Source organism: Hemiscyllium ocellatum, chromosome 8 (genome assembly GCF_020745735.1).
Source record: "Hemiscyllium ocellatum isolate sHemOce1 chromosome 8, sHemOce1.pat.X.cur, whole genome shotgun sequence".
Lineage (NCBI taxonomy): Eukaryota > Metazoa > Chordata > Chondrichthyes > Orectolobiformes > Hemiscylliidae > Hemiscyllium > Hemiscyllium ocellatum.
The window spans coordinates 35,533,769-35,554,121 of record NC_083408.1 but is presented as its reverse complement, the minus strand read 5'-3'; the positions used below and the strand labels follow the sequence as shown (position 1 = coordinate 35,554,121).

At 45.2% G+C, this 20,353-nt stretch overlaps 1 protein-coding gene across 1 annotated transcript in view; it reads right to left on the bottom strand.

The window, feature by feature from the left end:
- The window catches only part of LOC132818112 (bcl-2-modifying factor-like), a 121,370-nt gene that overhangs the window by 76,455 nt on the left and 24,562 nt on the right, over positions 1-20,353 (bottom strand). The gene's annotated exons all lie outside the window — the stretch shown is intronic.

The window sequence follows — 20,353 nt, the reverse complement described above, 5'->3', positions numbered from 1 at the left end:
CGTTCACACACTACACGCACATGCACTCACACACGCACACACACTACATGCACATGCACTCACACACGCACATGCACCCACGCACATGTTCACACACTACACGCACATGCACTCACACAAGCATACATGCATTCTCACACACATTCACACACTACACACACGTATTCTCTCACACACATTCACACACTACACACATGTATTCTCATGCACACACACATTCATACACTACACACATGTATTCTCATACACATTCACACACACACATTCATACATGCACACATTCACGCACACGGGCACACACATATTCATACACGCACACATTCATACATGTACACATGCACACATATTCATACATGCACACATTCACACACACGTTCATACATGTACACACACACATATTCATACATGTACACACATTCATACATGCACAGATTCACACACACATTCATACATGTACACACGCACACATATTCATGCATGCACATATTCATACATGCACACATTCACACACACGTTCATACATGTAGACACACATATTCATACATACACACACATTCATACATGTACACACACATTCATACATGCACAGATTCACACACACTCATACATGCTCACACACACTCATACATGCACACACACTCATACATGCACACACATATTCATACATGCACACATTCACACACACATATTCATACATGCACACATTCACACACATTCATACATGCACACACGCACACATTCATACACACATATTCATACATGCACGCACACATTCATACAGGCGCGCATGTACTCATACATGCGCACACGCACGTACTCATGCACAAGCAGGTACTCACACACGCACTGACACTACACACACGTACTCACACACGCACTCACTACACGCACGTACTCACACACGCACTCACACTACACGCACGTACTCACACACATTCACACACGACACGCACATGCACTCACACGCGCACGTTCACACACTACACGCACATGCACTCACACATTCACACACGCACACATTCACACTACACCCACATGCACTCACACACGGACATGTTCACACACTACACGCACATGCACTCACACTACACACATGCATTCTCACACACATTCGCACACTACACACATGTATTCTCTCACACATTCATACATGCACACATTTACGTACACGGGCACACACATATTCATACATGCACACACATATCCATACATGCACACACACACATATTCATACATGCACACACGCACACGCGTACTCATACATGCACATACGGACACATTCACACACATATTCACATACACACATTCATACACGCACACATTCTCACACACACACACACATTCATACACGCGCACACATTCACACACACGTATTCATGCATGCACACACATTCACACACACACGTATTCATACACGAGCACACACACACACGTATTCATACACGCACACACATACACACACACGTATCCATACATGCACACACGCACACGTGCACACATGTATCCATACATGCACACACGCACACGTGCACACACGTATCCATACATGCACACACGCACACGTGCACACACGTATCCATACATGCACACACACACACGTGCACACACGTATCCATACATGCACACACGCACACGTGCACACATATCCATACATGCACACACGCACATGTTCACACACATCCACACATGCACACGCACACACGTATCCATACATGCACACGCACACACGTATCCATACATGCACATGCACACACGTATCCATACATGCACACACACGTATTCATACATGCACACATGCATTCATACATGTACACACGCACACACATATTCATACATGCACACACATGCACATTCACACACACATTCTCACACACACACATTCATACACGCACAGATATTCATATACGCACACATTCACACACGTACACACATTCACACACACGTATTCATACACGCACACACATATTCACACATGCACACACGTATTCATACAGGCACACACATATTCACACATGCACACACATATTCATACACGCAAACATATACACAAACGTATTCATACATACACACACACATATTCAAACATGCACACACAGACGTGCACACACGTATTCAAACATGCACACACAGACGTGCACACACGTATCCATACATGCACACAAGTGCACACACACATTCATACGTGCACACACGTGCACACACACATTCATACGTGCACACACACATTCATACATGCACACACGTACACACACATTTATACATGCACACACGTACACACACATTTATACATGCACACACGTACACACACATTTATACATGCACACACGTACACACACATTTATACATGCACACACGTACACACACATTTATACATGCACATTCACACACACACACATTTATACATGCACATTCACACACACACACATTTATACATGCACATTCACACACACACACATTTATACATGCACATTCACACACACACACATTTATACATGCACATTCACACACACACACATTTATACATGCACATTCACACACACACACATTCATACATGCACACTCACACACACACACATTCATACATGCACACATTCACGCACACACACATTCATACATTCACACACACATTCATACATTCACACACACATTCATACATGCACACAAATATTCATACATGCACACAAATATTCATACATGCACACAAATATTCATACATGCACACACGCACATCCATAAATGCACATGCACACGTACATAAACATCCATACGTGCACACACGCACATGTGCACACACATCCATACGTGCACACACGCACATGTGCACACACATCCATACATGCACACACACACACACGTACTCATACATGCACACACGCACACACGTACTCATACATGCACACACGCACACACGTACTCATACATGCACACACGCACATTCACACACACATTCTCACACACACATTCGTACACGCACACATATTCATACACGCACACACATTCACACACACACGTATTCATACACGCACACACATTCACACACACACACGTAATCATACATGCACACACATATGCACACTCATATTCATACATGCACACACATATTCACACACGCACACACACATACACAAACGTATTCATACATGCACACACACATCCATACATGCACACACGCACATGTGCACACACGTATCCATACATGCACACACGCACACGTGCACACATGTATCCATACATGCGCACACATGTATCCATACATGCGCACACGTGCACACACACATTCATACATGCACACACATTCTTACATGTACACACACACATTCATACATGCACATTCACACATACATTCATACATGCACACAATCACACACACATATTCATACATTCACACACACATTCATGTATGCACACAAATATTCATACACGCACACACATATTCATACACGCACACACACATACATACACACACACACACACATTCTCACACACATATACACACATACACACACACACATACACACATACACACACACATACACATTCTCACACATTCACACACACACATTCACACACACACACACACACACATTCTCACACACACACACACACACACTCACTCTCACACACACACACACTCTCACACACACACACATTCTCACACACACACACACACTCTCACACACATTCTCACACACACACACACACTCTCACACACATTCTCACACACACACATACATACACACACATACACACACACACACACATTCATTCACACACGCACACATTCAGTCACACATACGCACACATTCAGTCACACATACGCACACATTCACACACACACACACATTCACACACACACACATTCATACATGCACATTCATACATGCACACATGCACATTCATACATGCACACATGCACATTCATACATGCACACAATCACACACACATATTCATACATTCACACACATTCATGTATGCACACACATATTCATACACACACACACATATTCATACACACACACATTCTCACACACACACATTCTCACACACATTCACACACACACACACACATTCACACACACACACACATTCACACACACACATTCTCACACACATTCACACACACACACACACATTCACACACACACACATTCATACACGTACACATTCACACACACATTCATACACGCACACATTCACACACATTCATACACGCACACATTCACACACACATTCATACACGCACACATTCACACACACATTCATACACGCACACATTCACACACACATTCAGTCACACATACATACACGCACACATTCAATCACACATACATACACACACACATTCATACATGCACACATTTTCATACATGTACACATTCACACACACACACACACACATTTTCATACATGTACACATTCACACACACATTCATACATGTACACATTCACACACACATTCATACATGCACACATTCACACACATTCATACATGCACACATTCACACACATTCATACATGCACACACGCACACATATTCATACATGTACACACGCACACATATTCATACATGTACACACGCACACATATTCATACATGTACACACGCACACATATTCATACATGTACACACGCACACATATTCATACATGCACACACGCACACATATTCATACATGCACACATTCACACACACATTCATACATGCACACAGACATATTCATACATTCACACACGCACGCATTCATACATGCACACGCACACATTCATACATGCACACAGACATATTCATACATGCACACAGACATATTCATACATGCACACACGCATACATTCATACATGCACACATCCACACACACATTCATACATGTACACACGCACACATATTCATACATGCACACAGACATATTCATACATGTACACACGCACACATATTCATACATGCACACAGACATATTCATACATGTACACACGCACACATATTCATACATGCACACAGACATATTCATACATGCACACGCACACATTCATACATGCACACAGACATATTCATACATACACATATTCACACATGCACACACGCATACATTCATACATGCACATTCACACACATTCATACATGTACACACGCACACATATTCATACATGCACACAGACATACTCATACATGCACACACGCACGCATTCATACATGCACAGACATATTCATACATGCACACACGCACGCATTCATACATGCACAGACATATTCATACATGCACATATTCACACATGCACACACGCACACATTCATACATGCACAAACACACATTCATACATGCACACACACATTCATACATGCACACGCACACATTCATACACGCACACGCACACATTCATACACGCACACGCACACATTCATACATACAAACACATATTCATACATGCACACATTCTCACACACACATATTCATACATGCACACATTCACACACACACATTCATACATGCACACATTCACACACACACATTCATATATGCACACATTCACACACACATTCATACATGTACACACGCACACATATTCATACATGCACACACATTCATACATGCACACACGCACACACATTCATACATGTACACACGCACACACATTCATACATGCACACACGCACACACATTCATACATGCACACACGCACACATTCATACATGCACACACGCACACATATTCATACATGCACACACGCACACATATTCATACATGCACACACGCACACACATTCATACATGCACACACGCACACATTCATACATGCACACACGCACACATATTCATACATGCACACACGCACACATATTCATACATGCACACATTCATACATGCACACAGACATATTCATACATTCACACACGCATGCATTCATACATGCACACGCACACATTCATACATGCACACAAACATATTCATACATACACATATTCATACATGCACACAGACATATTCATACATGCACACAGACATATTCATACATGCACACACGCATACATTCATACATGCACACATTCACACACACATTCATACACACATTCATACATGTACACACGCACACATATTCATACATGCACACATTCACACACATATTCATACATGTACACACGCACACATTCATACATGCACACATATTCATACATGCACACAGACATATTCATACATGCACACACGCATACATTCATACATGCACACATTCACACACACATTCATACATATACACACGCACACATATTCATACAGGCACACATTCACACACACATTCATACAGGCACACATTCACACACACATTCACACACACATTCATACATGTACACACGCACACATATTCATACATGCACACATTCACACACACATTCATACATGCACACATTCACACACACATTCATACATGTACACACGCACACATATTCATACATGCACACATTCATACGTGCACACAGACATATTCATACATACACATATTCATACATGCACACATATTCATACATGCACACACGCACACATTCATACATGCACACATTCATACATGCACATATTCACACATGCACACACGCACACATTCATACATGCACAAACACACATTCATACATGCACGCACACATTCATACATGCACATATTCACACATGCACACACGCACACATTCATACATGCACAAACACACATTCATACATGCACGCACACATTCATACATGCACATATTCACACATGCACACACGCACACATTCATACATGCACAAACACACATTCATACATGCACACACACATTCATACATGCACACGCACATTCATACATGCACACGCACAGATTCATACATGCACACATTCACACACATTCATACATGCACACACACATATATGTGCACACACATTCATACATGCGCACATTCACACACATTCATACATGCACACACACATATATGTGCACACACATTCATACATGCACACACATTCATGCACACACATTCATACATGCACACACATTCATACATGCACACACATTCATACACACACATTCATACATGCACACATTCATACATGCACACATTCACACACACACATTCAAACATGCACACATTCACACTCATACGTCCATGCACACATATTCATACACGCGCACATGTACTCACACACGCGCACACGCATGTATTCACGCGCACTCGCACGTACGCACGCTCACACACTACACACACATGCACTCACACATGTGCACGTTCACAAACGACACGCACATGCACTCACACACGCACATGTTCACACACTACACGCACATGCACTCACACGCACATGGTCACACATTACACGCACATGCACTCACACATGCACACGCTCACACACTACACGCACATGCACTCACACACGCACACGTTCACACACCACACGCTCACACACTACACGCACATGCACTCACACACGCACACGTTCACACACCACACGCTCACACACTACACGCACATGCACTCACACACGCACACGTTCACACACTACACGCACATGCACTCACACACGCACATGCACTCACTACACGCAGATGCACTCACACACGCACACGCACTCACACACTACACATATGCATTCTCTCACACACATTCACACACTACACACATGTATTCTCATGCACACACATTCATACACTACACACATGTATTCTCACACACATTCACGCATACAGGCACACACATATTCATACACGCACACATTCATACATGTACACATGCACACATATTCATACATGCACACATTCACACACACATTCATACATGTACACACACATATTCATACATACACATATTCATACATACACATATTCATACATACACATATTCATACATACACATATTCATACATGTACACACACATATTCATACAAGCACAGATTCACACACACATTCATACATGTACACACGCACACATATTCATACATGCACACATTCATACATGCACACATTCATACATGCACACATTGACACACATTCATACATGTACACACACAATACATGCACAGATTCACACACACATACACTCATACATGCACACACATATTCATACATGCACACATTCACACACATTCATACATGTACACACATTCATACATGTACACACGCACACACATTCATACATGTACACACACATTCATACATGTACACACACATTCATACATGCAAACACGCACACACACATTCATACATGCACACATTCATACATGCACACATTCACAAACGCATTCACACACGCACACATTCACACACGCATTCATACACGCACACATTCACACACACGCATTCATACATGCACACACGCACACACGCATTCATACATGCACACACGCACACGCATTCATACATGCACACACGCACACACGCATTCATACATGCACACACGCACACATATTCATACATGCACACATTCACCCACACACATTCATACATGCACACTCACACATGCACACTCACACTCACACATGCGCACACACACATTCATACATGCACACATTCACACACACATATTCATACATGCACACATTCACACACATACATGCACACATTCACACACATTCATACATGCACATGCACACATATTCATACACACACATTCATACATGCACACATTCACACACGCACACATGCATACACGCGCACACATTCACACACGCGCGCACGTACTCACACACGTGCACACGCACCTACTCACACGTGCACACGCACGTACTCATGCACACGCACTCACACACGTTCACAAACTACATGCACAAGCACTCACACACACACGTTCACACACTACACGCACTCACACCCACACGCTCACACACTACACGCACTCACACCCACACGCACACGGTCATACACTACACGCACATGCACTCACACACGCACACGCACTCACACGTTCACACACTATACGCACATGCACTCACACACGCACACGTTCACACACTGCACGCACATGCACTCACACACGCACACGTTCACACACTGCATGCACATGCACTCACATACGCACGTTCACACACGCACATGCACACACACGCACATGTTCACACACGCACACGTTCACACTACACGCACATGATCACACACTACACGCACATGCACTCACACACGCACATGTTCACACACTACACGCACATGCACTCAAGCACACACTCACACTACATGCACATGCACTCACACACGCACACACTCACTACATGCACATGCACTCACACACGCACACGTTCACACACTACACGCACATGCACTCACACACGCAAGTTCACACACTACATGCACATGCACTCACACGCACACATTCACACACTGCACGCACATGCACTCACACGCACACGTTCACACACTGCACGCACATGCACTCACAAGCACACGTTCACACACTACATGCACATGCACTCACACACGCACATGTTCACACACGCACATGCACTCACACACGCACACGTTCACACACTACACGCACATGATCACACACTACACACACATGCACTCACACACGCACATGTTCACACACTACACGCACATGCACTCACACGCACACACACACACTACACGCACATGCACTCACACATGCAAGTTCACACACTACACGCACATGCACTCACACGCACACACACACACTACACGCACATGCACTCACAAACGCACACGCTCACACACTACACACGTACTCACATATTACACACATGCACTCACATGCACATTCACACACTACACACGTACTCACACACACATTCACAAACTACACACATGCATTTTCATACACACATTCACACACTACACACATGCATTCTCACACACACATACACACACTACACACATGTATTCTCACACACATTCACACGCTACACACATGCATTCTCACACACATTCACACGCTACACACATGCATTCTCTCACACATTCACACACTACACACATGCATTCTCTCACACACATTCACACACTACACACATTTATTCTCACACGCATTCACACACACACATTCATACATGCACACATTCACACACGCACATCCACACACCTTCATACACACGCACATCCACACACCTTCATACACACGCACATCCACACACCTTCATTCACGCACACACACACACACTCATTCACACACACACACACACACACACATTCATTCACACACACACACACATTCATTCACACACACACACACATTCATTCACACACACACACACACATTCATTCACACACACACACATTCATTCACACACACACACACTCATTCACACACACACACTCATTCACACACTCATTCACACACTCATTCACACACTCATTCACACACTCACTCACACACACACATTCACACATGCGCACGCACACACACACATTCACACATGCACACGCACACACACACACACATTCACACATGCACACATTCACACATGCACACGCACACATTCACACATGCACACACACACATACACACACATTCACACATGCACACGCACACATATTCATACACACACATTCGTACATGCACACATTCACACACATATTCATACATGCACGCACACATTCATACACGCGCACACATATTCACACATGCGCGCACGTACTCACGCACACGCACTCACACACGTTCACAAACTACACGCACATGCACTCACACACACACACGTTCACACACTACACGCACTCACACACCCACACGGTCACACACTGCACGCACATGCACTCACAAGCACACGTTCACACACTACATGCACATGCACTCACATACGCACATGTTCACACACGCACATGCACTCACACACGCACACGTTCACACACTACATGCACATGCACTCTCACACACACACACACACTACACGCACATGCACTCACACATGCAAGTTCACACACTACACGCACATGCACTCACACGCACACGTTCACACTACACGCACATGCACTCACAAACGCACACGCTCACACTACACGCACATGCACTCACAAACGCACACGCTCACACTACACGCACATGCACTCACAAACGCACACGCTCACACACTACACACGTACTCACATATTACACACATGTACTCACATGCACATTCACAGACTACACACATGTACTCACACGCACATTCACACACTACACACATGTACTCACACACACATTCACACACTACACACATGCATTCTCACACACACATACACACACTACACACATGCATTCTCACACACACATACACACACTACACACATGCATTCTCACACACACATACACACACTACACACATGTATTCTCACACACACACACGCTACACACATGTATTCTCACACACACACGCTACACACATGTATTCTCACACACATACACACGCTACACACATGTATTCTCACACACATACATACGCTACACACATGTATTCTCACACACATTCACACGCTACACACATGTATTCTCACACACATTCACACGCTACACACATGTATTCTCACACACATTCACACGCTACACACATGCATTCTCACACACATTCACACGCTACACACATGTATTCTCTCACACACATTCACACACTACACACATTTATTCTCACACGCACATTCACACACTACACACATTTATTCTCACACGCATTCACACACACACACATTCATACATGCACACATTCACACACGCACATCCACACACCTTCATTCACACACACACACACTCATTCACACACACACACACACTCATTCACACACACACACACACTCATTCACACACTCACACACTCACACATGCACACACACACACTCACACATGCACACGCACACATATTCATACACACACATTCGTACATGCACACATTCACATATTCATACATGCACGCACACATTCATACACGCGCACACATATTCACACATGCGCGCACGTACTCACGCACACGCACTTCCACACGTTCACAAACTACACGCACATGCACTCACACACACACGTTCACACACTACACGCACTCACACACCCACACGGTCACACACTACACGCACACACACTACACGCACACGTTCACACACTACATGCACATGCTCACACACTACACGCACATGCACTCACATACGCACACGCACATGTTCGCACACTACATGCACATGCACTCACATACGCACACGCACATGTTCGCACACTACATGCACATGCACTCACATACGCACACGCACATGTTCGCACACTACATGCACATGCACTCACATACGCACACGCACATGTTCGCACACTACATGCACATGCACTCACATACGCACATGTTCACACACGCACATGCACTCACACACTACATGCACATGATCACACACTACACACACATGCACTCGCACACGCTCACACACTACACGCACATGCACTCACACGCACACACTCACACACTTGCACTCACACACGCAAGTTCACACACTACACGCACATGCACTCACACACGCACATGCTCACACACATGCACTCACACACGCACATGCTCACACACTACACACGCACTCACATATTACACACATTCACGCACACGTGCGCACACACACATTCACACATGCACATGCACACATTCACGCACACGTGCGCGCACACATTCACACATGCACATACACATGTATTGACGCGCGCACACACATTCACACATGCACATACACATGTATTGACGCGCGCACACACATTCACACATGCACATACACATGTATTGACGCGCCCACACACATTCACACATGCACATACACATGTATTGACGCGCCCACACACATTCACACATGCACATACACATGTATTGACGCACACACACATTCACACATGCGTATTGACGCACATACACATTCACACATGCACATACACATGTATTGACGCACCCACACATTCACACATGCACATACACATGTATTGACGCACACCCACATTCACACACTACACACATGTATTGACACACACCCACATTCACACACTACACACATGTATTGACACACACCCACATTCACACACTACACACGTGTATTGACACACACCCACATTCACACACTACACACGTGTATTGACACACACCCACATTCACACACTACACACGTGTATTGACACACACCCACATTCACACACTACACACGTGTATTGACACACACCCACATTCACACACTACACACGTGTATTGACACACACCCACATTCACACACTACACACGTGTATTGACACACACCCACATTCACACACTACACACGTGTATTCACACACATACTCACACACTACACACGTGTATTCACACACAAATCTACACACTACACACGTGTACTCTCACACACGCACTCACACACTACACACGTGTACTCTCACACACGCACTCACACACTACACACGTGTACTCACACACTACACACGTGTATTCTCACACACACATTCACACACTACACACGTGTATTCACACACTACACACGTGTACTCTCACACACGCACTCACACACTACACACGTGTACTCTCACACACGCACTCACACACTACACACGTGTACTCTCACACACGCACTCACACACTACACACGTGTACTCTCACACACGCACTCACACACTACACACGTGTACTCTCACACACGCACTCACACACTACACACGTGTACTCTCACACACGCACACACACACTACACACGTGTACTCTCACACACGCACACACACTACACACGTGTACTCTCACACACGCACACACACTACACACGTGTACTCTCACACACGCACACACACTACACACGTGTACTCTCACACACGCACACACACTACACACGTGTACTCTCACACACGCACTCACACACTACACACGTGTACTCTCACACACGCACTCACACACTACACACGTGTACTCACACACACGCACTCACACACTACACACGTGTACTCACACACACGCACTCACACACTACACACGTGTACTCACACACACGCACTCACACACTACACACGTGTACTCACACACACGCACTCACACACTACACACGTGTACTCACACACACGCACTCACACACTACACACGTGTACTCACACACACGCACTCACACACTACACACGTGTACTCACACACACGCACTCACACACTACACACGTGTACTCTCACACACGCACTCACACACTACACACGTGTACTCTCACACACGCACTCACACACTACACACGTGTACTCTCACACACGCACTCACACACTACACACGTGTACTCTCACACACGCACTCACACACTACACACGTGTACTCTCACACACGCTCACACACTACACACGTGTACTCTCACACACGCTCACACACTACACACGTGTACTCACACACACGCTCACACACTACACACGTGTACTCACACACACGCTCACACACTACACACGTGTACTCACACACACTCACACGTGTACTCACACACACACATTCACACTACACACGTGTACTCACACACACACTCACACGTGTACTCACACACACACATTCACACTACACACGTGTACTCACACACACACATTCACACTACACACGTGTACTCACACACACACTCACACGTGTACTCACACACACACATTCACACTACACACGTGTACTCACACACACACACTACACACGTGTACTCACACACACACACTACACACGTGTACTCACACACACACACTACACACGTGTACTCACACACACACACACAACACACGTGTACTCACACACACACACACAACACACGTGTACTCACACACACACACAACACACGTGTACTCACACACACACACACAACACACGTGTACTCACACACACACACACAACACACGTGTACTCACACACACACTACACACGTGTACTCACACACACACTACACACGTGTACTCACACACACACTACACACGTGTACTCACACACACACACTACACACGTGTACTCACACACACACACTACACACGTGTACTCACACACACACACACTACACACATGTACTCACACACACACACTACACACGTGTACTCACACACTACACACGTGTACTCACACACTACACACGTGTACTCACACACACACTACACACGTGTACTCACACACACACTACACACGTGTACTCACACACACACTACACACGTGTACCCACACACACTACACACGTGTACCCACACACTACACACGTGTACTCACACACACTACACACGTGTACTCACACACACTACACACGTGTACTCACACACATTCACACGTGTACTCACACACTACACACGTGTACTCACACACTACACACGTGTACTCACACACACTACACACGTGTACTCACACACACTACACACGTGTACTCACACACACGTGTACTCACACACACATTCACACACGTGTACTCACACACACATTCACACACGTGTTCTCACGCACACATATTCACACACGTGTTCTCACGCACACATATTCACACACGTATTCTCACACACACATATTCACACACGTATTCTCACACACACATTCACACACATGTATTCTCACGCACACATTCACACACTTGTATTCTCACACACACATTCACACACTACACACATGTATTCTCACACTCACACACATTCACACACATGTATTCTCACACTCACACACATTCACACACATGTATTCTCACACTCACACACATGTATTCACACACACATTCACACACTACACACATGTATTCACACACACACATGCATTCACACACACACATGCATTCACACACACACATGCATTCACACACAACACACATGCATTCACACACAACACACATGCATGCACACACAACACACATGCATGCACACACACCACACATTCATGCACACACACATTCATGCACACACACACATTCACACTACACACATTCACACTACACACATTCACACTACACACATTCACACTACACACATTCACACACTACACACGTGCATTCACACACAACACAAATGCATTCACACACACACATTCACACACTACACAAATGCATTCACACACACACATTCACACACTACACAAATGCATTCACACACACACATTCATGCACACACACACATTCACACACTACACACGTGTATTCACACACTACACACGTGTATTCACACACTACACACGTGTATTCACACACACACACACACGTGTATTCACACACACACACACACGTGTATTCACACACACACACACGTGTATTCACACACACACACACACACGTGTATTCACACACACACACACACACGTGTATTCACACACACACACACGTGTATTCACACACACACACACGTATTCACACACACACACACACACACGTATTCACACACACACACACACACACGTATTCACACACACACACACATGTATTCACACACACACACACATGTATTCACACACACACACATGTATTCACACACACACACACGTATTCACACACACACGTATTCACACACACGTGTATTCACACAGTACACACGTGTATTCACACAGTACACACGTGTATTCACACAGTACACACGTGTATTCACACAGTACACACGTGTATTCACACAGTACACACGTGTATTCACACACAAATTCATTCATTCACACACACACACACACGTATTCACACACACACACACATGTATTCACACACACACACGTATTCACACACACACACACGTATTCACACACACACGTATTCACACACACACGTGTATTCACACAGTACACACGTGTATTCACACAGTACACACGTGTATTCACACAGTACACACGTGTATTCACACACAAATTCATTCATTCACACACACACACACGTATTCACACACACACACATTCATTCATTCACACACACGTATTCACACACTACAGACATGTATTCACACACACGTATTCACACACTACAGACATGTATTCACATACACATTCATACACTACACACACACATTCACACACTGCACACATTTATTCTCACACACATTCACACACTACACACATGCATTCACACACACATTCACACACTACACACATGTATTCACACACACATTCACACACTACACACATGTATTCATACACACACGTATTCACACATGCACAAGTATTCACACACATATTCATGCATGCACAAACGCACAATTACAAATACAGGCATACACACACACACGCGCGCGTGCGCGAATTAAAGGTCTAATGTTGACCATAAATCCATTATCGGGGAAAAAAAAATCTGGTTCATTCACACCCTTTGGGGAAGGAAACTGCCATTCTCACCTGGCTGATTTTTAACTTCTCTCTGAGAAAAGTAATAAATACCACTCCCTCGTCCCACAAGTGAATAAAACAAAACTCATCCACACACTCTCACACTCCTGGATCATTGACTGCTTCCTTCTTCAATGCTCACACACACGGCTGTACGGGTTGTCCCAACACAGATTACTCCACCTCAGTGTATGTAACTAACACCTGGTCAAGAGGCTCACTGGGAGTGAGCCCAACAGGATTGGGAAGAAACAATGTACTACTGAAGAAAGTAATCACTAGCTCTTGTCTAATTGCAACTACTACAAACAGACAGGGAGGGCGCACTGGGCTAGGGAGGCTTATTTCACTGTCACAGTCATTCATTCTACAGAGACTGGGATGTCTATTTGGCTTTGACCACTGAACAACTTGCCTTTGCCCTCTGTTAAGCATGCCCGATGTCACTTATTTCTGCCCTGCCTCGGTTCATTCAACAACAGCAACATGTCTATGAGTTCCAAACTGAAGAATTCTAGGGCTTGCTCTTCTGTCTTCTACCTCAGGCCTTTGGTTGACTTGGATCCATTCAACACTCTTCTCCTCACTCTGCCCACTCGCCCCCAAACACCTGCCCTACCTCCTAATCCAAGTGTCATTCACCCATCATCTCTTTCCTCACTTTAAAATGCGTAAGCTGAGCCCTCCATTTAGGCCCCCAATGCAATTTTTACTAACCAGCCTTAGCCTCCCAAGGTAGGCCCAAAATTACCACACACTGTATGGGTTCCCAGAAGAGAGATTACTTCATAGTGTCTCTTTGTGGACCATCTTGACCAGCCCTTTCAGCCCCACGAGGAAACCTTGGGCCACTCCTGCCCCCATTCCTCCCATAATCGCAGGACTCAGTGAGGTACATGCTGGTTTCTGAGTGAGAAGGCTCCAGGCTACCCAATACCCCTCCAGGACCAGAGCACACAACTCAAGGCTTACTCATGGAGTGCTAAGGTGTCAAAAGGTGCGATCTTTTTGGTGAGATTCATCAACTGAGGGCCACGTAGAAATGGTGAAAGCTTGTTGTACTATTGCACCAAAGAACCAGGGAGGTCTCTCAGATACCTGGCCAATATTAATTCCTTAAACAACACCGCAAAAAGATAATTAGCTGGTTAGTGCTGGCACGTTGCAGTCTGTGGGAGCCTTCTGTGTGCAAGTTGGCTGCTGTGCTTTCTACATTAGAGAAATGGTGGCATCATTCCACCTCATATGACAATGGGCATGTGCCAAGTTGGTCGATACTCCGTTCAGTATTGCCCGCTAAAGGGACTGGCATGGGAAAGTGGAGGATTCACTGCCTTCGGTTTTCACCTTTACTACAATAAACTGTCCCAGGAAGGGGCGTTATCAAAGACAATTTGACACAGGCCCACACAGACGGAATATTAGAGATTCATAACTGAACCAGGAGGTCATTTTAATAAGCAGGGTAATGAGGCCTCTAGATATAAACAAGGGTCTCAGGCACAGATATAGAATCCCTATGGTGTGGAAGCAGGTCATTCAGCCCATCGGGACCACGCCAACCCTGTGAAGAGCTTCCCACCCAGATTCACTATCCCTGTAATCCTGCACTTCCCATGGCCTATCCACCTAATCTGTACATCTTTGGATTATGGGAGGAAACCCACGCAGACACGGGGGGATGCGCAAACTCCACACAGACAGGCACCCGAGGGTGGGATCAACCCCACATCCCTGGCGATGTGAGGCAGCAGTGCTAACCACTGAGCCACTGTACCGCCTCTGATAAGCTGAGGCAGGGTGGATTTGGGAGGTGCCATGGGAGTGGAAATAGCTGCTCATGGCAAGGACAAAAAGGTGAGGCCGGAAGCTCAATCTGGTGAGAGCAAGGCTGAGAACAGTCTGGATTGGCCTCAGAGTCTGGCCAATAGAGGCTGCAGTAGTGGCTGAGTTTGAGTCTGTACATCCAGTAGTGGGGATGGGATAGTCAGTCAGACAACGGAGGCAGGAGGGTGAACCAAAAGAGCTGGTGATGAGGTCGAGCTGGCTGCCATTGGCGAACACGTGCAAAGAATTTCATGGCCTTAGAATATCCCAGAGTCCTTTGCAGCTTTTGAAATGCCCTCACTGTTGTCAGCCAGCAAAACACAACAGCCAACTCATGCACAGCAAACTCCCACATTATCTGATTTACCGACGATGGAAGCAGTCGAGGATATCTGGAAGATTTCTTTCAAGTGGTGCAATAACTGTTCTTTTGAATATCCATCGGAAATGGCAGACAAAGCCAGAATTTGACATCTTATGCGGAAACTGGCATTGGCAGCATCGTCCAAAATCTCAAGGGTTTGAGTTAGGACGAGAGTACACACTCTCTGACTTGTTGAGGAGATTGATGTCCATGTTACCACAACTTGGTCTGTTGAAGCCCCCTCCCTTCACAGACTCTTGGCTATAGAGTAGCTCCTGAATTTCGCCTGTTTCTGAGTGGTTCTTCACCAATGCATCATGTTAGTACTGTCCACACTGACTGGTACGTGACCACAGTGACTATCAATATTTTCTGCCTCCATCTTATTTCAATTACCACAAAAATCCTAAAATGATTTTATGTCCGGTCTCAGTTAGCGAAGCCTGGTAGGCCCCATAAACACTGTTTGTGTAAATCTCGTGTACGTATAGGTCTAGGAATTGAGCTGCGTAGTCATCATTTTTAAAGGCGCTATGCGGACGGCCGAGGCCTCAAAATGGCAGGCAGGAAGCAGGCACCCATTTCCAGTTGGCGTGTGCTCCTTTTGTCTACAGCAGAAATGGGAATTTGGAAATGTCGTATCAATAAAGAAGGTAACTGCAGCAAAATCAACCTACTCCCTTGAATCTGGCCCTCACGGCCATCAAGTCTGAGCTCTCCGATGTAGAATTCATTAGACCTTGTTATTCTGACCTAGGTTACTTACCCTCCCAAAGGTAGCCCCCTTTCCAATTTCTATGCCATTCTGGTCCCTACTCTCCCATTTCACTTGCCTACCCTTTCAATCAAATTCACTTAACTCTCAACAGAAGGAAAGCAGAGGTCTGTGGTTTTCCACACTCAGCCAGCACAGAACCACTAATATTCTGATTTTCACCACTTCCCAGCCTCTGGTTTTGTTCTGTCCTCTT